Consider the following 22,570-nt stretch of genomic DNA (forward strand, 5'->3'; position numbering starts at 1 on the left):
CATTGCTGCCCCCTACTGGTTTTGGTCAATACTTTTATTTCTATGGTTTTGGTTGGTAAATGTTGCGTGATAATTGTGTTACATTTCAGAAATAGAGAATAGACAAGGGAGTAAATATACAGAGGTAGGCAGGTTTTCCGTGAAATCAAGTCCAATTATTATTTTACAATTGGTACAAAATAAGTTTTGAGAATAAAAATTGCATTATACCTTGACCTCAAGAGGGCAGCAATGCTGTTTCGTTTCCCGATGCAATGTATTGTATAACACAGCATGTAATGAATATTTTGTTTACGTCATGAATTCCAACATTATGCAAGATGAAACCCAAACAATTATCTTGCTCTCGAAAAGCACCTGCCAAGATGAATTCCTCTGGTTACTAATCATTTCATAGACTAGCAATAATCAAATAAACCGGCCATTCACAGCATATCAGCCTGGTCATGCTATGTTTGATTGGCTTTTACTCATCAAAAACACACTGGTTTAATGAAGTTAACACACACACAAACACACACACACACACACACACACACACACACACACACACACACACACACACACACACACACACACACACACACACACACACACACACACACACACACACACACACACACACACACACACACACAGATTTATGCTGTAGGTTATAATGAGACATAATGAATGCCTATTTATTCCATCTAAAAAAGCAATTTGTCCTAATGTAATTTGATTAAAGATGAGGCCAGTGAAATAGCCCATGAGATAAGAGATGATAGTCCGGGGTTATTGAGTCATGAATTCAAAGTAATATGGGAAAATGTTGAAATGGAATGTGGTCTGAGCAGGCAGAGGGCTATCTTCAAATGGGGAGGCATGAATGCAATCCATTGAGGTTCATTCCCCCTATCATGACGTAATTCAAATGGAAAGGGCGCTATTGGCCTGGATATAAGAGTTGCATGGCCACCATGGACCTATTAAAGAAAGGACAGCAGACTAAAACATGGCCGCCCATTCATTCCTATGAAAACTGCTCAATGGCGCAGAGGAACATCAAGGAGAGATTTGCTTACGCATCATGGGCGCCTAGCCAGTCCCTCGTGCATATGTGCCGGATGCAGAAATATTCTCGTTAATTAGCATTGTCATCATTGTAGCATCATCAGAGAGAGGTCTGAGCGAGCACTGTCGCATTGTTTACTGACCATGGAAGTATAAGTTAATAACCCACCCCCATGATTCTCTATATGTGATCTTTAAATTACACTCCTCCTGCCATCTGGACAACAATTAGTATTTAACAATTATTATGCCGGGCCGAAACAACATTTGTTTCACTACGACTCCTGCTGCCCTGCAAAAAATAGATAAATAAAATAAAACGCTTGAGGTGGCGTTTTGAAAAGAGAAAACGTACATTTTATTAGTACATGGTATAAAGATAATTATGAGCCTTTGATTGATATCCAGATTTTTTTTGCGGAGACACATTCCTGTTCCCCACTTGTATTGTGAACGGGGATATGTACTTGTGGGACTCCATGAATCGAGGGACCTGTCCACAGCCCGCTAAAACAGCTGCAAAACACTGGTGGATTGCGGAAGTATGCACTGCTCCTGGGGTTCTTGGATGGCCACACAGTGGCAAAGCAAAGCAATCCCATTTTTTGTAGCAGTTTACATTTGGCACGCAATATTCGGGAAATTCGTAAAAATCCAATCCCATAAATCATGTTCCTGAAAATAGGAGCCACTTTATTGCTTCTACTTAGTTCCGCAACTCTATCCAAAATTCCCTAAAAGACCATAGTGTTTTGATGAGCTTTATATACAAACAAGGAAGGAAGGGAACAATACTGCAACTGTATGGGTGTTTTTCTTGTGTGTTTGTTGTCCTTTCTCAACCTACAGTAGAGAGGCTTAGGGGTCTCCTAGCAAACATTTTGGTACCATCCATCATGCTACCGCTAACCCAACACAGTGCTGACTCTGGACCAGAAAGCTTAGCCCCTCCCCAGTGGCGGTTTTAGCAAATTGGGGGTCCAAGGCGAAGATATGTATGGGGCCCTCCTCGTCCGATCTTTAAAAGAGAAAAAAAAATACTGACTGAATGGAGAAGGGTCCAGCTGCAGGCTTGGGCGTTTCCGTCATGACACAAGAACGCCCTTTAGGCGTTCCTGCTAGCGTTTCATCTACCAATCACGAGGTGTTTCGAAAGGCATACTGGGTTTCGCAAGGCATACTGCGAAGCACAGTCGCAAGGCATACTATGCTTACCTTCCTTAATGGCAATTTTACCTCTCTCGTTAGATTTAGCAATCCCCCACTTGGCTAACGTTAGTTCTATGCTACCCGTACTTGAAACTGCTGTTTGAGAAAATCTAACTAGCGAATGTTCCGGAAGTTGACAGCCGTGCGAAGAAGAAGGGGTTCGGTGTTGACGGTGAAAGTTAGGACGGTTTATAGCAGAGTTTCCGTTGTCGGTAATTACCGGTCATTGACCGGAAAAAAATGAGGAGGACCGACAATTCTAAATGTCCCCGGTCAGAATGACCAGTGGCGACTGGTCTAAGGGGCAAGTCGTGGACTTGGGACCGTTAAATATCCCATGATGCATTTCGCATTTCGCATTCCTGTTTTAAAATATCAGTGTGTAAGCTATAAAATAGGCTACATAGGAACATTTTAAAAGTATAACAAAGATGGAGGCCTATTCAACATATTTGCATACTATTATTTTAAAATGAAAGAGGGGTTTTGTTTTACATAATTTGTTTATTGTCGCTGATGGAGGAAACCCATCGCAACGGAAATCCCGGTCGGATCCATCTGATTGGTGCGTGTGTGTGTGTGTGTGTGTGTGTGTGTGTGTGTGTGTGTGTGTGCGTGTGTGCGTGTGTGTGTTTCTATTCTATTCTATTCTATACAGTGTTACCCTTTATGTTTCATTTGATAAAAACGACAGTGTTACTGTACGTCCACACCAGGAGCTACCAAAGCGTCAAAGACGCTTTGGTCGCTCACAAAGTTTCGCTGCGAATTTTTCTGTTCGCTTTGGTCGCTCAAGTCGCTCATGACGTACAATTCAATTATGCAGACGCATTTAAAGGAGCCGTATGCGTTTAGTAGGCCCTACAGACAGCCATATCAAATAGTGAACTCTCCCATACACCTTGGCCATATTGCCGAGACGGTTTTGCTTGTTCGATAAAGTGCTTCGACAACAAGTAGGACAGTGATTCCCCCCAATACAAAAAAAATCCTAAAATGTAGGCTAATTACAACCGAGAACAAAAAACCCTGCGTGCTGTAGTAGTTAAAATATGTTTCACTGATCTGGATCTGCAAATCATGATCTGCACTCATTCGTCGCATTCAAAACAAATAGACATTCGCGCACATGGCTAATTTGCATACGCGCACAGGACTGGTTGGCTCCGCAAGGCAAATAATGGAACATATCGATCTATCTAGGCTTTTCTGTCTATCTATCTATCAACGCGTGTCTAGTTTTAATGTGATGTATTGTGTGTATGTCCAGTCAGACTTGTTCTGTGTGGTGTTGTAGGCTACTGTCCTGTGTGGGCCGAACCACCTAAATGGATTCCCGACGATTTGTGTCGTTTGGTATTAATAAAGACTTGACTAGGCTTTCTATCTATCTAGACTAGATATATCCCTTGTCATTTATCCCTCGTCTTGTCGATTAGTTTGTTTATGTGACGATTTCAAAAACTTTTTTGGTTTTGTTTAAAGCATGCTACACGCGATTGGTTGGTTAGATTGGTGGCATGGAGAGCAAATTAAAATGATTCCCGCTTAAATACGAACGTTCTAGATGTAGCCTATAAATACTCCCGCTTATCATCACTTGATATCCAAACCACTACGGCGTTTCGATCTCTGAACTGAAAAGGGGTGGGTTCGTACAACACCGGGTGCCCAGTTACAGCCGCGATTAATACTTCAGCCGACATTTTGTTCAGTGAGTGAATAAAGGTAGGTAGGAACCAAAGTGCCTGCCGATGTTCCCTGGGATCCACGCAAGCGAAGAGCGTCTACATTCCGATTGGCTGTCAGTGTTTGGCCGCTGAAGCGAATAATAGTCATTTGCATAAAGTTAAAAAGTTTTCAACTTCTTTTTGACGCTCTGGTCGCTCAACTTTGGCCGCTGGTAGCGTTGGTCGCTTTGGTCGCTTTGGTCGCTCTTGCCCATAGAAAGTGAATGACTTCCGGCGATTTGGTCGCTCAATTCGCTTCTGGTGTGGACGGACAGTTACCCCTTACGTTTTTTTTCCATGATGACTGATGAAAAACAACAGTTACCCTTTATATTTTATATGACAAGGACAATTATTTATTTATCTTCAAATATGTTTTTTTTCATGACGACCAATAAAATACGACAGTGTGACCCCTTATTTTTTTTTCATGACAACTAATAAAAAACAACAGTGTTACCCCTTATATTTTCTTTCATGACGACCGATAAAAAACAACAGTGTTACCCCTTGTTTTTTTTTTCATGACGACCAATAAAAAACAACAGCGTTACCCCTTGTTTTTTTTTATGACGGCCGATAAAAAACGACAGTGTTACCCCTTATGTTTTTTTTCATGACGACCGATAAAAAACAACAGTGTTACCCCTTGTGTTTTTTTTCAAGACAACCAATAAAAAACAACAGCGTTACCCCTTATGTTTTTTTTCATGACGGCCGATAAAAAACGACAGTGTTACCCCTTATGTTTTTTTTCATGACGACCGATAAAAAAACGACAGTGATAACCCTTATGTTTTTTTTCATGACGACCAATAAAAAACAACAGTGTTACCACATGTGTCTTTTTTCATGACGGCCGATAAAAAACGCCAGTGTTACCCCTCATGTTTTATTTGATAAAATCGACAGTGTTACCCCCTATGTTTTATTCGATACATTTCGACAGTGTTATCCCTTGTGGATTTTGCATGACGACAGATAAAAAACGACAGTGTTACCCGTTACGTTTCCTTTGATAAGAACGACAGTGTTACCCCTTATGTTTTTTTCCATGATGACTGATGAAAAACAACAGTGTTACCCCTTATATTTTATTTGACAGGGACAAATATATATTTTTTTCATGAATGTTTTTTTTCATGACGACCGATAAAAAACGACAGTGTTATATAAACGACCCTTATGTTTTTTTCATGACGACCGATAAAAAACAACAGTGTTACCCCTTGTGTTTTTTTTCATGACGGCCGATAAAAAACGCGAGTGTTACCCCTTATGATTTTTTTCATGACGACCTATAAAAAAACAACAGTGTTACCCCTTGTGTTTTTTTTCATGACGACCAATAAAAAACAACAGCGTTACCCCTTATGTTTTATTTCATGACGGTCGATAAAAAACAACAGTGTTACCCCTTATGTTTTTTTTCATGACGACGATGAAAAACGACAGTGTTACCCCTTGTGTTTTTTTTCATGACGGCCGATAAAAAACGCCAGTGTTACCCCTCATGTTTTATTTGATAAAAACGACAGTGTTACCCCCTATGTTTTATTCGATACATTTCGACAGTGTTACCCCTTGTGTTTTTTTTCATGACGACCAATAAAAAACAACAGTGTTACCCCTTATGTTTTTTTTCATGACGGCCGATAAAAAACAACAGTGTTACCCCTTAAGTTTTTTTTCATGACGACCGATAAAAAACAACAGTGTTACCCCTTGTGTTTTTTTTCATGACGGCCGATAAAAAACGCCAGTGTTACCCCTCATGTTTTATTTGATAAAAACGACAGTGTTACCCCCTATGTTTTATTCGATACATTTCGACAGTGTTATCCCTTGTGGATTTTGCATGACGACAGATAAAAAACGACAGTGTTACCCGTTACGTTTCCTTTGATAAAAACGACAGTGTTGCCCCTTATGTTTTTTTCCATGATGACTGATGAAAAACAACAGTGTTACCCCTTATATTTTATTTTGACAGGGACAAATGTGTTTTTATTTCATATGTTTTTTTTCATGACGACCAATAAAATACGACAGCATTACCCATTATATTTTATTTGACAAAGACAACCCCTTATGTGACCCCTTATGTTTATTTCATGACGGCCGATAAAAAACAACAGTGTTACCCCTTATGTTTTTTTTCATGACAACCAATAAAAAACAACAGTGTTACCCCTTATGTTTTTTTTCATGAAGACCAATAAAAAACGACAGTGTTACCCCTTGTGGTTTTTTTCATGACGACCAAAGAAAAACAACAGTGTTACCCCCAATGTTATTTTTCATGACGACCGATAAAAAACTACAGTGTTACCCCTTATGTTTTTTTCATGACGACCGATAAAAAACAACAGTGTTACCCCTTGTGTTTTTTTTCATGACGACCAATAAAAAACAACAGCGTTACCCCTTATGTTTTTTTTCACAACGGCCGATAAAAAACAACAGCGTTACCCCTTATGTTTTTTTTCATGACGACGATGAAAAACGACAGTGATACCCCTTATGTTTTTTTCATGACGACCGATAAAAAACAACAGTGTTACCCCTTGTGTTTTTTTTCATGACGGCCGATAAAAAACAACAGTGTTACCCCTTATGTTTTTTTTCATGACGACCGATAAAAAAACCATAAGCTGTTACCCCTTGTTTTGTTTTTTCATGAAGACCAATAAAAAACAAGAGCGTTACCCCAAATGTTTTTTTTCATGACGGCCGATAAAAAACAACAGTGTTACCTCTTATGTTTTTTTTCATGACGACCGATAAAAAACAACAGTGTTACCCCTTGTGTTTTTTTTCAAGACGACCAATAAAAAACAGCAGCGTTACCCCTTATGTTTTTTTTCATGACGGCCGATAAAAAACAACAGCGTTACCCCTTATGTTTTTTTTCATAACGACGATGAAAAACGACCGTGATACCCCTTATGTTTTTTTCACGACGACCGATAAAAAACAACAGTGTTACCCCTTGTGTTTTTTTTCAAGACGACCAATAAAAAACAACAGCGTTACCCCTTATGTTTTTTTTCATGACGGCCGATAAAAAACAACAGCGTTACCCCTTATGTTTTTTTTTCATGACGACCAAAAAAAAACAACAGTGTTACCCCTTATGGTTTTTTTCATGACGACCAAAGAAAAATGACAGTGTCACCCCTCATGTTTCATTTGATAAAAACGACAGTGTTACCCCCTATGTTTTATTCGATACATTTCGACAGTGTTACCCCTTGTGGATTTTGCATGACGACAGATAAAAAACGACAGTGTTACCCGTTATTTTCCTTTGATAAAAACGACAGTGTTACCCCTCATGTTTTTTTCCATGATGACTGATGAAAAACAACAGTGTTACCCCTTATATTTTAATTGACAGGGACAAATATATATTTTTTTCATGAAAGTTTTTTTTCATGACGACCGATAAAAAACGACAGTGTTACCCCATATGTTTTTTTCATGACGACCTATAAAAAAACAACAGTGTTACCCCTTGTGTTTTTTTTCATGACGGCCGATAAAAAACGCGAGTGTTACCCCTTATGTTTTTTTTCATGACGACCTATAAAAAAACAACAGTGTTACCCCTTGTGTTTTTTTTCATGACGGCCGATAAAAAACGCGAGTGTTACCCCTTATGTTTTTTTTCATGAAGACCAATAAAAAACAACAGCGTTACCCCTTATGTTTTTATTCATGAAGACCATAAAAAACAACAGCGTTACCCCTTATGTTTTTTTTCATGACGGCCGATAAAAAATAACAGTGTTACCCCTTATGTTTTTTTTCATGACGACCAAAAAAAAACAACAGTGTTACCCCTTATGGTTTTTTTCATGACGACCAAAGAAAAATGACAGTGTCACCCCTCATGTTTCATTTGATAAAAACGACAGTGTTACCCCTTATGCTTTTTTCATGACGACCGATAAAAAACGACAGTGTCACCCCTTATGTTGCATTTGATAAATACGACAGTCTTACCCCTCATGTTTCATTTGATTAAAACGACAGGTGTACCCCTTATGTTTATTTCATGACGGCCGATAAAAAACAACAGTGTTTTTTATCGGCCGATAAAAAGACGGCCGATAAAAAACAAACGTTTTTTTATCCCTGTCAATGTTTTTGCAGGGATCAGAACCTGAGCTGTTTAGAGTATTAACCTCCAAACTTATCAATGCACCATCAAGACACCGTATGAAAGCCAACACAATGGTTATACTTGACTTTATAATTCGCATGAAGTAGAGATAAGAGTCTTCCAAGAGATGACATCAACCGGACTTGGACCCCGGTCTCCAGGAGGTTAGGCAGAGTACACTCCACTGCACCACTGAGGCGATGACAATTCACAATGATCAATCATCAATAAAGAGAATATACATGACATTAAAATGTATGTGTGTTTTTCTATTATTTCCTTTGTTTTTTTTCATGACGACCAATAAAATACGACAGTGTTACCCCTTTTGGTTTTTTCATGACGACTGATAAAAACGACAGTGTTACCCCTTATATTTTATTTGACAAAGACAACAGTGTTACCCCTTATGTTTTTCTTCATGACAACCAATAAAAAACAACAGTGTTACCCCTTGTGTTTTTTTTCATGACGACCAATCAAAAACAACAGTGTTACCCCTTATGGTTTTTTTCATGACGACCAAAGAAAAATGACAGTGTCACCCCTCATGTTTCATTTGAAAAAAACGACAGTGTTACCCCTTATGCTTTTTTCATGACGACCGATAAAAAACGACAGTGTCACCCCTTATGTTGCATTTGATAAAAACGACAGTCTTACCCCTCATGTTTCATTTGATTAAAACGACAGGTGTACCCCTTATGTTTATTTCATGACGGCCGATAAAAAACAACAGTGTTACCCCTTATGTTTTTTTTCATGACAACCAATAAAAAACAACAGTGTTACCCCTTATGTTTTTTTTCATGAAAACCAATAAAAAACAACAGTGTTACCCCTTGTGGTTTTTTTCATGACGACCAAAGAAAAACAACAGTGTTACCCCCAATGTTATTTTTCATGACGACCAATTAAAAACCACAGTGTTTCCCCTTATGTTTTTTTTCATGACGACCGATAAAAAACGAGTGTTACCCCTTATGTTTTTTTTTCATGACGAACGATAAAAAACAACAGTGTTACCCCTTATGTTTTTTATCATGACGACCAATAAAAAACAACAGCGTTACCCCTTATGTTTTTTTTCATGACGGCCGAAAAAAAACGACAGCGTTACCCCTTATTTTTTTTTTCATGTCGACCGATAAAAAACGACAGTGATACCCCTTATGTTTTATTATCCCTGTCGACGTTTATGCAGGGATCCGAACCTGAGCGGTTTAGAGTATTAACCTCCAAACTTATCAATGCACCATCAAGACACCGTATAAAAGCCAACACAATGGTTATACTTGACTTTATAGTTCACATGAAGTAGAGATAAGAGTCTTCCAAGAGATGACATCAACCGGACTTGAACCCCGGTCTCCCAGGGGTTAGGCAGAGTACACTCCACTGCCCCAGTGAGGCGTTGACAATTCACAATGATCAATCATCAACAAAGAGAATATACATGACATTAAAATGTATGTGTGTTTTTCTATTATTTCCTTTATTTTTTTTTCATGACGACCAATAAAATACGACAGTGTTACCCCTTATGGTTTTTTCATGACGACTGATAAAAACGACAGTGTTACCCCTTATATTTTATTTCACAAAGACAACAGTGTTACCCCTTATGTTTTTCTTCATGACAACCAATAAAAAACAACAGTGTTACCCCTTGTGTTTTTTTTCATTACTACCAATCAAAAACAACAGTGTTACAGCTTATGGTTTTTTTCATGACGACCAAAGAAAAATGACAGTGTCACCCCTCATGTTTCATTTGATAAAAACGACAGTGTTACCCCTTATGCTTTTTTCATGACGACCGATAAAAAACGACAGTGTAACCCCTTATGTTGCATTTGATAAAAACGACAGTCTTACCCCTCATGTTTCATTTGATTAAAACGACAGGTGTACCCCTTATGTTTTTTTCATGACGGCCGATAAAAAACAACAGTGTTACCCCTTATGTTTTTTTTCATGACGACCGATAAAAAAACCATAAGCTGTTACCCCTTGTTTTGTTTCTTCATGAAGACCAATAAAAAACAACAGCGTTACCCCAAATGTTTTTTTTCATGACGGCCGATAAAAAACAACAGTGTTACCTCTTATGTTTTTTTTCATGACGACCGATAAAAAACAACAGTGTTACCCCTTGTGTTTTTTTTCAAGACGACCAATAAAAAACAACAGCGTTACCCCCTTTGTTTTTTTTCATAACGGCCGATAAAAAACAACAGCGTTACCCCTTATGTTTTTTTTCATGACGACGATGAAAAACGACAGTGATACCCCTTATGTTTTTTTCATGACGACCGATAAAAAACAACAGTGTTACCCCTTTTGTTTTTTTTCATGACGACCAATAAAAAACAACAGCGTTACCCCTTATGTTTTTTTTCATGACGGCCGATAAAAAACAACAGCGTTACCCCTTATGTTTTTTTTCATGACGACGATGAAAAACGACAGTGATACCCCTTATGTTTTTTTTCATGACGACCGATAAAAAACAACAGTGTTACCCCTTGTGTTTTTTTTCATGACGGCCGATAAAAAACGCCAGTGTTACCCCTTATGTTTTATTTGATAAAAACGACAGTGTTACCCCCTATGTTTTATTCGATACATTTCGACAGTGTTACCCCTTGTGGATTTTGCATGACGACAGATAAAAAATGACAGTGTTACCCGTTACGTTTCCTTTGATAAAAACGACAGTGTTACCCCTTATGTTTTTTTCCATGATGACTGATGAAAAACTACAGTGTTACCCCTTATATTTTATTTGACAGGGACAAATATATATTTTTTTCATGAAAGTTTTTTTTCATGACGACCGATAAAAAACGACAGTGTTACCCCTTACGTTTTTTTCATGACGACTGATAAAAAACAACAGTGTTACCCCTTGTGTTTTTTTTCATGACGGCCGATAAAAAACGCGAGTGTTACCCCTTATGTTTTTTTTCATGACGACCGATAAAAAACAACAGTGTTACCCCTTGTTTTTTTTTTTCATGAAGACCAATAAAAAACAACAGCGTTACCCCTTATGTTTTTTTTCATGACGGCCGATAAAAAACAACAGTGTTACCCCTTATGTTTTTTTTCATGACGACCAATAAAAAACAACAGCGTTACCCCTTATGTTTTTTTTCATGACGACGATGAAAAACGACAGTGATACCCCTTATGTTTTTTTCATGACGACCGATAAAAAACAACAGTGTTACCCCTTGTGTTTTTTTTCATGACGGCCGATAAAAAACGCCAGTGTTACCCCTTATGTTTTATTTGATAAAAACGACAGTGTTACCCCCTATGTTTTATTCGATACATTTCGACAGTGTTACCCCTTGTGGATTTTGCATGACGACAGATAAAAAACGACAGTGTTACCCGTTACGTTTCCTTTGATAAAAACGACAGTGTTACCCCTTATGTTTTTTTTCATGACGACCGATAAAAAACGACAGTGTTACCCCTTGTGTTTTTTTTCATGACGGCCGATAAAAAACGCGAGTCTTACCCCTTGTGTTTTTTTTCATGACGACCGATAAAAAACAACAGTGTTACCCCTTGTTTTTTTTTTTCATGAAGACCAATAAAAAACAACAGCGTTACCCCTTATGTTTTTTTTCATGACGACCGATAAAAAACAACAGTGTTACCCCTTATGTCTTTTTTCATGACGACCAAAAAAAAACAACAGTGTCACCCCTCATGTTTCATTTGATAAAAACGATGACTGATGAAAAACAACAGTGTTACCCCTTATATTTTATTTGACAGGGACAAATGTATTTTTATTTCATATGTTTTTTTTCATGACGACCAATAAAATACGACAGTGCTACCCCTTATATTTTATTTGACAAAGACAACAGTGTGACCCCTTATTCTTTTTTCATGACAACCAATAAAAAACAACAGTGTTACCCCTCATGGTTTTTTTCATGACGACCAAAGAAAAATGACAGTGTCACCCCTCATGTTTCATTTGATAAAAACGACAGTGTTCCCCCTTATGCTTTTTTCATGACGACCGATAAAAAACGACAGTGTCACCCCTTATGTTGCATTTGATAAAAACAACAGTCTTGCCCCTCATGTTTCATTTGATTAAAACGACAGGTGTACCCCTTATGTTTATTTCATGACGGCCGATAAAAAACAACAGTGTTTTTTATCAGCCGATAAAAAGACGGCCGATAAAAAACAAACGTTTTTTTACCCCTGTCGATGTTTTTGCAGGGATCCGAACCTGAGCTGTTTAGAGTATTAACCTCCAAACTTATCAATGCACCATCAAGACACCGTATGAAAGCCAACACAATGGTTATACTTGACTTTATAATTCGCATGAAGTAGAGATAAGAGTCTTCCAAGAGATGACATCAACCGGACTTAAACCACGGTCTCCAGGGGGTTAGGCAGAGTACACTCCACTGCACCACTGAGCCGATGACAATTCACAATGATCAATCATCAATAAAGAGAATATACATGACATTAAAATGTATGTGTTTTTCTATTATTTCCTTTATGTTTTTTTTCATGACGACCAATAAAATACGACAGTTACCCCTTATGTTTATTTCATGACGGCCGATAAAAAACAACAGTGATACCCCTTATGTTTTTTTATCCCTGTCGATGTTTTTGAAGGGATCCGAACCTGAGCTGTTTAGAGTATTAACCTCCAAACTTATCAATGCACCATCAAGACACCGTATGAAAGCCAACACAATGGTTATACTTGACTTTATAATTCGCATGAAGTAGAGATAAGAGTCTTCCAAGAGATGACATCAACCGGACTTGAACCCCGGTCTCCAGGGGGTTAGGCAGAGTACACTCCACTGCACCACTGAGGCGATGACAATTCACAATGATCAATCATCAAAAAAGAGAATATACATGACATTAAAATGTATGTGTGTTTTTCTATTATTTCCTTTGTTTTTTTTCATGACGACCAATAAAATACGACAGTGTTACCCCTTATGGTTTTTTCATGACGACTGATAAAAACGACAGTGTTACCCCTTATATTCTATTTGACATAGACAACAGTGTTACCCCTTATGTTTTTCTTCATGACAACCAATAAAAAACAACAGTGTTACCCCTTGTGTTTTTTTTCATGACGACCAATCAAAAATGACAGTGTCACCCCTCATGTTTCATTTGATAAAAACGACAGTGTTACCCCTTATGCTTTTTTCATGACGACCGATAAAAAACGACAGTGTCACCCCTTATGTTGCATTTGATAAAAACGACAGTCTTACCCCTCATGTTTCATTTGATTAAAACGACAGGTGTACCCCTTATGTTTATTTCATGACGGCCGATAAAAAACAACAGTGTTACCCCTTGTGGTTTTTTTCATGACGACCAAAGAAAAACAACAGTGTTACCCCCAATGTTATTTTTCATGACGACCAATTAAAAACAACAGTGATACCCCTTATGTTTTTTTTCATGACGACCAATAAAAAACGACTTATATTTTATTTGACAAAGACAACAGAGTTATCCCTCATGTTGTTTTTCATGAAGACCAATAAAAAACAACAGTGTTACCCCTTATGTTTTTTTTCATGACGACCAATAAAAAACAACAGTGTTACCCCTTATGTTTTTTTTCATGACGACCAATAAAAAACAACAGTGTTACCCCTTGTGGTTTTTTCATGGCGACTGATAAAAAACGACAGTGTTACCCCGTATATTTTATTTGACAAAGACAACAGTGCTACCCCTTATGTTTTTCTTCATGACGACCAATCAAAAACAACAATGTTACCCCTTATGTTTTTTTCATGACGACCAAAGAAAAATGACAGCGTCACCCCCCATGTTTCATTTGATAAAAACGACAGTGTAACCCCTTATGTTTTTTTCATGACGGCCGATAAAAAACGACAGTGTTACCCCTTATGTTTCATTTGATAAAAACGACAGTGTTACCCCTCATGTTTCATTTGATTAAAACGACAGTGTTACCCCTTTTTTTCATTACGACCAAAGAAAAACAACAGTGTTGCCCCCTATGTTTTATTTGATCAATATTGACTGGTTTACCCCTTATGTTTATTTCATGACGGCCGATAAAAAACGACGGTGTTTTTTTTCATAACGACCAATAAAAAACAACAGTGTTACCCCTTGTGGTTTTTTTCATGATGACCAAAGAAAAACAACAGTGTTACCCCATATGTTTTATTTGATGGATATCTACACTTGTTACCCCTTATGTTTATTTCATGACGGCCGATGAAAAACGACAGAGTTACCCCTATGTTTTTTCCATGTTGACCAATAAAAAACGATAGCGGTACCCCTGTCGACATTTTTGCAGGGATCCGAACCTGAGCTGTTTGGAGTACTAACCTCCGAACTTATCAATGCACCATCAAGACACCGAATAAAGTCAACACAGTGATTATACTTGACTTTATAATTCCTTATTCTTATGTGCTGTCTTGTGACACCTCAGTGGCGTAACAAGGCAACGACGGGCCCGTATGCAGGATGTTCAAAGCGGGCCCCCCCCCCCGTTACGATTGTTGACGGGGGGGGGGGGGATTCGGGGCGATTGCTGAGGGGAGGGGGGGGGGGGGGGGTTTGGAGCGATTTTTTTTTTTTTTTTGATTGGTCAGCTAGCATTGGCCTCTACTATATAGCCTCTTGGCAGCAATGGCACTGCAGGGGGGGGGGGGGGGGCACACAGAATGAGCTCATTAACTCACTGTGCCCCCCCCCCCCCCCCCTGCAGTGATAACCCAACTGGCAACTGCTTTCCTCTGTAACATGTGTTATTCGGGGGGGACCAAGTTTTGGCCCCAATTCCCCCTCCCTCCCATTCCCCGCTCACAGATTGAAAACCGGTCAAGCATCGGGGAGCGTCTGCCGGTTTTTTATTAATTGGGACAGTGGCCGCGGCAGACAACAGCAGCCCGCAGCATACGGAGCACCGCACTGATTTTGTGTTCTTGGTCGCTTGCCTCGCTAGTCGACAAATGAGCCAGTAAGCTGTGAGCCAGATTCCCATTTATTATGCCTCTCCACGGGGGAAGCATATGTCAATGTATGGTCTCTCTCTCTCAGACAACACCTCATCAATGCATGACGAGAACTCGTTGGGAAGCCTGACCGTAAAGTCAACTGAAGAGCACCTTGTCAGTTTTAAACATTGTTGATAGTAGAGCTTTTGTTTTGGCTTTACAGTGTGAAGTCGAGTACAAAGGCCGAAGCCGGGCCTTTGTACTTGTTCGGTTGGCTGTTTGGTAATTCATCTCTAAATCTGTTTGGTGACTCTAAATGTATTCCCTAAGAGCCAGGCTGTTAGGAAATACATATTTAAAATTCTGGAAGATGGATTTTCAGGGCATGTGGACTTTAATTCATAGTAATGAGGGGTGATTGTTTGGTAGTATTGCTGGTTCAACCCTCTTGCCCAACTTGGCTGTTGTGAACTAGTTATGAAATGAAACACTATCCCAGCCATAATGGAGAAGCACATTTTAGCTAAATTAAGGTTTGATATGATTACTTATATCATAATTCCTCATATCATAATTATAACGTTTCCCTCGGAAAACCTGGCCGCATGCTAATGAAAATCGAAATTATCTTTTTGCATAATACATGCCCCACAGCAATAACTACTATCGATTAGATCTGGTTTAGAAAAGCATGGTTTTGTGCATTTCTTCAAAGTCCATTATAGGCATTGTAGGCCATTACTTTACATCTGATATGCATGGCTTCCCTGAGAGGAGCATTTCATTACCATGTAGGGGATTCAGAGGGGTGAGGGCAGGAGGGAAGTGCGTTCGTTTTTAATAGAGGCCAAAGGATGCTTGCAATGAAAGCAAATGCAGGATCAACCAATCAGAGAGCAGAGAGGCCCCCTCGCCGAAGGGGACACAAAGTAGCGAGCGGGGGACTAGTATTGCTCAAGATTCATGGCAGGAGTGTGACACCATTGTATGGATTGACAACGTACGAAGAAGTAGATAAAACCAGAAGAAGTCTGAGTCTTACTGTCTGAACTAAGGGCAACCAAATGATCTGGCCCCTTTCTTATGTGGACCGCTGGCAAAGGCTTCCCCTTGGCAGAGGAGGGAACACAAGAGGTCTTTGATCATGTGTCAGGCCCAGTTGGACTTCCCCGACAACAACAGCTAAGGAAGAAAACCTGATGACTGTGCCGTAGAGAATTGACAGGAAAAGTCAAAAGAGCAAGAGCTGTTTGGCTTAAAGTAACTTTCTTGCTCTCACTTGCTTTCTCTCTCTCTCTCTCTCTCTCTCTCTCTCTCTCTCTCTCTCTCTCTCTCTCTCTCTCTCTCTCTCTGTCTCCCTCTGTCTCCCTCTCTCTCTCTCTCTCTCTCTCTCTCTCTCTCCCCCTCTCTCTCTCTCTCCCCCTCTCTCTCTCTCTCTCTCTCTCTCTCTCTCTCTCTCTCTCTCTCTCTCTCTCTCTCTCTCTCTCTCTCTCTCTCTGTCTCCCTCTCTCTCTCTCTCTCTCTGGCTGCCCTCTCTGCCTTTACGTCACCGTGACCGTGCCGGCCGTCCATCCGTCTGTCAGCCAGACATCCCCCGGGAGAATTGGAGGGAAGAAACCGTCGGCGCGGTCTGGTGGGGTCAGGGTGGGAAGCCCCGAAGTTAATAATGCCTTTCCTCCTATTTAGCCGTTTGTCTTCTGAACTGTCCCTTTGGTTCCCTCCCTCTCCTCCTCTTGCTGAGCGACTGCATGCTGAACGGTTTCAAGTCGTGGGGGAGGAGGACAGCGTTTGAGACATCCCTCACCTTTAATTCCCTGTCACTTCGGCTTTCATCCGTCGTGATTTTCAATTACGGGTGGCAGCTACGGTGCGGTGCTGGAACCAGATAGGTCGCCGAGCGTTCGAGGCCATGGCAACCGTACGACAACGGACACGACGATGAAGTGTGTGTGTGTGTGTGTGTGTGTGTGTGTGTGGGGGGGGGGGTCGGGGGGGTGGGAGTAGGAGGAGGATTGGTGACACGGAACAAGCGTACAGTCAATGGAGTCGTAAATAGACCTTGATTATATGTTTAGATATTATTATTTAGTGCTTTTCAGACCTGTGGCCAATCATAAGGATAAACAATTATTGCCTCACATTCACCCGAATGTGACGATCAGCGATCAGCTGTTAGGGTTAGGGGTCAACATAGCATAGAAGGAGCCGGGGATGGAACCAGCAACCTTCTTATAAGCAGACATCCTATTCCACCACCATCCTAAGCGATTCATCAGATGTTTAGTACAGGTATGTATGTGTCCTGGTATCACACCCCTTCCTGTCAGTTTGATGAATGCATCGCTTCCTTTTGAAGAAAATACAAAAATATAGGCTTACAATTTCACCTTGTGCTTTTCTGAATATAATGCACATACTGCGGTACACATCGCCCTATTCCTTTAAGGTTAACTTTCCTCCAAAAGCACAAACGCTCAGCTTTTTATCTTATATTCTATATACTTTTTTTCTTCCTTTATGCATGAATAGGGAGAAGGGCGACATCGGGTTGAGGAAGATATTGAACGACGTGTAGCACAGGACAACATGTGGCCATCGAAGCCCGGGGTCCTGACAAAGGGTGCTGCCCACATGGTTCGCTTGCTTGTGGGTTGAGCCAGCGACAAGCCGTCCAATTCCAATCCAAACAGAAGTAATCCAGCTTCACTTGGGGACCGATCATTCGCTTCTCTTTCATTGGGAGACACCACAAACCCAAAAGACCTTCACCCCGTCGCCTCTACTGATTTGAAAAGTTGAACCAAACATGGCCTCGCCTTTACAAAAGAAAACAAGTTGAACAAAAAACGGAAAGCAGAGCAAGAGGAGAGACAGTTTGCACCCATGGCAACACAGTGAGAGTCCTAACGACTCTGCGGTTGAGCCCACTTGATCTCCTATCTAGACATCAAGCAGACGGCCGTCCATCTGCCAGCCATACGTTCAGCGCCGGCGAGGACCGGGTTCGTCTGGGTAACCGGAGCGTGCGGTCCTAAGGGCGCCGATAGCACACAGACGTTCCCTTGGTAACGACGCTGCGATGGCCGCTGACTCACGGAGCTGTCACGAACAATCAACAGAAAGCCAAGAAAGGCCAGAGACATGAAAGTTGAACCTGTACATCGGTCATGTGTCGCCTTTAGAAATAGATCCCAGGGCGTAAGACACCGGCTGGTGGGTGAGTGTGGGTGGGTGTCTGTATTTATATGTCTGGGGAGTGGGGAGATTGGGGGGGGGGACATCAGCGAAGTATGAATGGCTACCATGTTCCACGCTGAAAAGTGTGGGCAGCCAAGCAGTTCCCTTGAGAGAGAGAGAGAGAGAGAGAGAGAGAGAGAGAGAGAGAGAGAGAGAGAGAGAGAGAGAGAGAGAGAGAGAGAGAGAGAGGAGCGGAGCAGAAGGTCGAGCTGAGGATAACAGCTCTCCGAAGACCAATGAGCTGCTTTCAAAATGATTTAAGATAAATTCAAATGGCTGGGTGGAGATGACATTTAAGTAGCCGAGCTGTTATTTAACCTTTCCGTTAAGTAACCTGTTCTCTCACATTAAAGGCGCTGAACGGGAATTTCCATTGAATGTTATACTTCTTTAAAGTTTCAATGTCTCAACAATGATGACCTTACAGTGCACTAGCCAGCTAGACACCCAGGGGAAATGGCAGCGACATTAATACTAATGTTGGCTTACGTGTGAGTCTTTTTAGATGGAGTAGTTGTCAGGGGGGGGGGAGGGGGGGCTGCCCATGTTACAAAGACACACCAGGGATGTAATGGTAGGCCATCAGCATTGTCAGGTTTCAAAGCCTGTGCAATCCTTTTAACATAAATGGCACGCATGCACAAGCAAAAGCACACGCAGACAAACACACAAACAGCCACGCTCTTAACTTGGCACAGTTTCTGACTCGGTTTCACTCTTTATCGATACCCTCCTCTTTAGATATATACATTTATATATATATTTATTTATTTATAATGATGCTGTATATTCTCCAACAGCATGTCAGCCTCTCTCCTCAATGTAATAAAACAACAACACAGTATAGCATGAAAGTGTTGCGAGTTTCATTGTTGTACTGTGTCCTTGAGTAAAAATGAAATGTGCTTTCAAATGCTACACATTGCTATTACTAGTAATAGATAGCTTTTACTACTGGTCTTGCTCTGCCAGCTCCTGTGACAAAAGACTTTTCATTATGATGAAAAGTTTTAGTGAGCGTGCAGAACCTTTTTTTAATTTCACAGTGTAAAAGAGATTTATTGGAAGGTTAAAGCCTTCAAACCCGACAAATGGCCGCCCAGTAACAATATTTACAGCGCTCGTTAAATATGTAAATTCTAACAGCAACAGCCATCATCAAAACCCACATTAAAACCAGTGGCTTAAGGTCAGTGTGGGGAACATGTGGGCCGCTGGGTTTAGGAGACCCCCTTGATACCCATCAATGCCTCAACAGTAAAAATATTCAAGAAATTATCTGTCACTTCAATTCTCACCGATATATATATTTTTAAAGCTTACTATGTCAAGTAATCATTACACAAATTGCAAAACATCTGTTCACAACTATGAAAAGGTTTCCTTTTATATTGTCATTGAAAACATTGTTTCTGCTATCGCCTTGCTCCATTGATTGAGCTGTTGCACACAATCCAAAGGTTTTATGGGAACAAAACAAACATATATGTGTTCGAGAAGCTTAACTCTCTCTCGGACCCTGCCATCATCAACCGGTGTCCAAACGGAGCTGCAAACACCCACACATCCACACTCCTTTCGTCGTGACTTCGAAGTGCTTTGTTTTATTTTGCTGACTTTGACGTCACTAAAAATAATGAACTTGAGTTTTGAGCGGAGAAGAACCACACAAACTGGTAAAGGCATAGGATTCTACACATGTTTTCTCGAGATGACTTATTCTAGTCTTATTTTAGTGCAGTAACAGTGACAAATAGGAAAATTCCCACTTGCAACAAAAATATAAATCGTGTAAAAAGACATGGAGCCCGCCAGATTACCCCGGCACAGGCCAGCGCAGGAACCAAACGGGCGGAGCGCGCCTCCCTTCTGATAGAGCTATCAACGAGCCAGGCGCTCTGCTGAATGTTAATGCGGTCATTTCGTTTGATCACGCCAGCGCCGGCTGTGAAACATTACAGGCCGTCGTGCCTCTCTCCAAACATCTTGTCTTTCTGAAGAGGACTCGAGAAAGGCTTGAGTAGTTGATTTCCCGATGGAGATCAATAAAATTACCGGCAGCCCCTTGCAGGCCCTCAACTCGCCTAATAACAACTTTGCCGTTTGGGAGCGGCACCGATTTTTACCGTGAACTTCTTTTGGCTTCTCACACTCGCTCAGCCGTCGATAAGATTGTGCACGAAATCAACGAATCAAGGCAGCAAAACCAAGTCAGCGTGGAGTCTCTCACTCGCACTAACAAAGAATGACAGCTCTGCCCTGCGATGAATTCCTAAACACCGTGCTGTGTTACTTTGATGGAATAGTGTTCAGTGCCGCTGAGGAGGTTATGATGACGTCATTTACATGGATTTCAACAACGCTACTATTCTGATCGATGGTCGTCCGTCGGCAGGTTGATGAATAAAGATCTGCGTTGACCTTTATAACGACTGAAACAGATAACAGATATCCCATCCACAAAGAGATCCATAAGCCCGTACGCAGTAACAAGTGTGGTCCCTCCAACGGGGAGGGACCAGCCTATATATCTTGAGAGAATGGGCGGGTGTGGAACGTGGCTGAGCTATATAATATCAACCGCTTCTCTGCTCACTATTTAATCTGCGATATAAATTGCCATTGGAAACTTGACGTGATAAGCTCGTAAATTGTGTGGCGTCATACAAAAAGCGGCTGCAAGCTGCCAACATGAGGGAAGACGAGGGCTAGCTAGATGCGTTTGTGTGTGTGTGTGTGTGTGTGTGTGTGTGTGTGTGTGTGTGTGTGTGTGTGTGTGTGTGTGTGTGGGTGTCTGAAAAGATTTCGGCTGGATGGCTGGAGCTGAATATGGATAAACAGTAGGGGTAGGCTTATCTCAGGAGGTAGAGCGGTTTTACTTGTAATCCGGGGATCAAACTAGGTTGCGAGTTTGATCCCTGGCTCCTCCTAATGAGGTGTCCCTGAGCAAGGCGCCTCACCGTAACGGTGAAGGTGTGTATGATTGTGTGTGTGCCTGAGCCGTTGTGAGTCGGTTTGGATAACATCCAGACTTGACATGCTTCAGTCCAGCTGGTCATGACTTCATCACTTTCCTTTCAGATAGTAAGTACTGATTCAGCTGCCAGTCAGCAAAGATCTTTGCCCAGATCTAGGAATGGCAAAGGATGCAACATCAGTTTCTTTTAGGATCAGCAGATTGATCGTAATACTTTGTCTTTAAGCATTAAAGGTTGTTTAACACAACAGACAGTATTTGAGAAACTAGCTATGGTATTCAATTATCATTTTACATTTGGTATAACTGTCAAATGAAGTAATTCATAATTAGAATAAATATACTCGTGATGAAGCACTTAATAAGGACAATAACAATAACACCCACACACCCACATGTTCTGATTCGGCCAAGCCACAATAACAGTAAGACACCGTTGATAATTAAGGCCAAATCACGTGTATAATATCGTGGATAGTTAAGGCCTATTCACCGGTATTATATTGTGGATAATTAAGGCCCAGTCAATTGGACCATAGATTGGGCTATAGTGGAGGTTGACTGCATGTTCAACAGCAGGTTCGGTCCAGAATGCAGATCCAATAGCCCTCTCTGTTTTGCAGTAAGTGTGTAGAAAGATTATTTTTATTGTCTGTTGGCTTGATTACGGCTGTGGCATATTTATATCTACCAACCAGCCGGGTGAGGAGTTGTCTTGATCGCTATTTATTTGTTTATTTGCTATTGATTAGATACCTGGGTGACGATAAAAACATTCTGGTGGCGGCTGTTGTGGTTGAAAGACTTCTCCCTTGTCAGGATTTCGGTTTGTCGCAATGAAAAGTAAGAAACCAATGATAGGAACTGCTCAACAATTAAAACCCTGATAATAAAACAAATACAGCAATCTAAGCTCAGAGTTGACGTAAAAATACAGCAGAAAAACACAGAAATGTCAACAAGATTTCCCGGAGAATCTCTCGTTGTAGCAGTGCAAGCCCAGCATCTGAAACGCACTTGAGACAGTTGGCTTCTGAGTGGGTCTCAGATTCACTCGAGGGCCTCTATCAGTGATGTGAAACCGTCATCCTGTCAGCACCCTGGGTAGATGGGAGAAGACAATGCCCTGCCTCAAGTGGAGATGAGAAGAGCAGACACACAGTTGAATAGAAAGGGCGTC

Source organism: Gadus morhua, chromosome 22 (assembly GCF_902167405.1).
Source record: "Gadus morhua chromosome 22, gadMor3.0, whole genome shotgun sequence".
NCBI lineage: Eukaryota > Metazoa > Chordata > Actinopteri > Gadiformes > Gadidae > Gadus > Gadus morhua.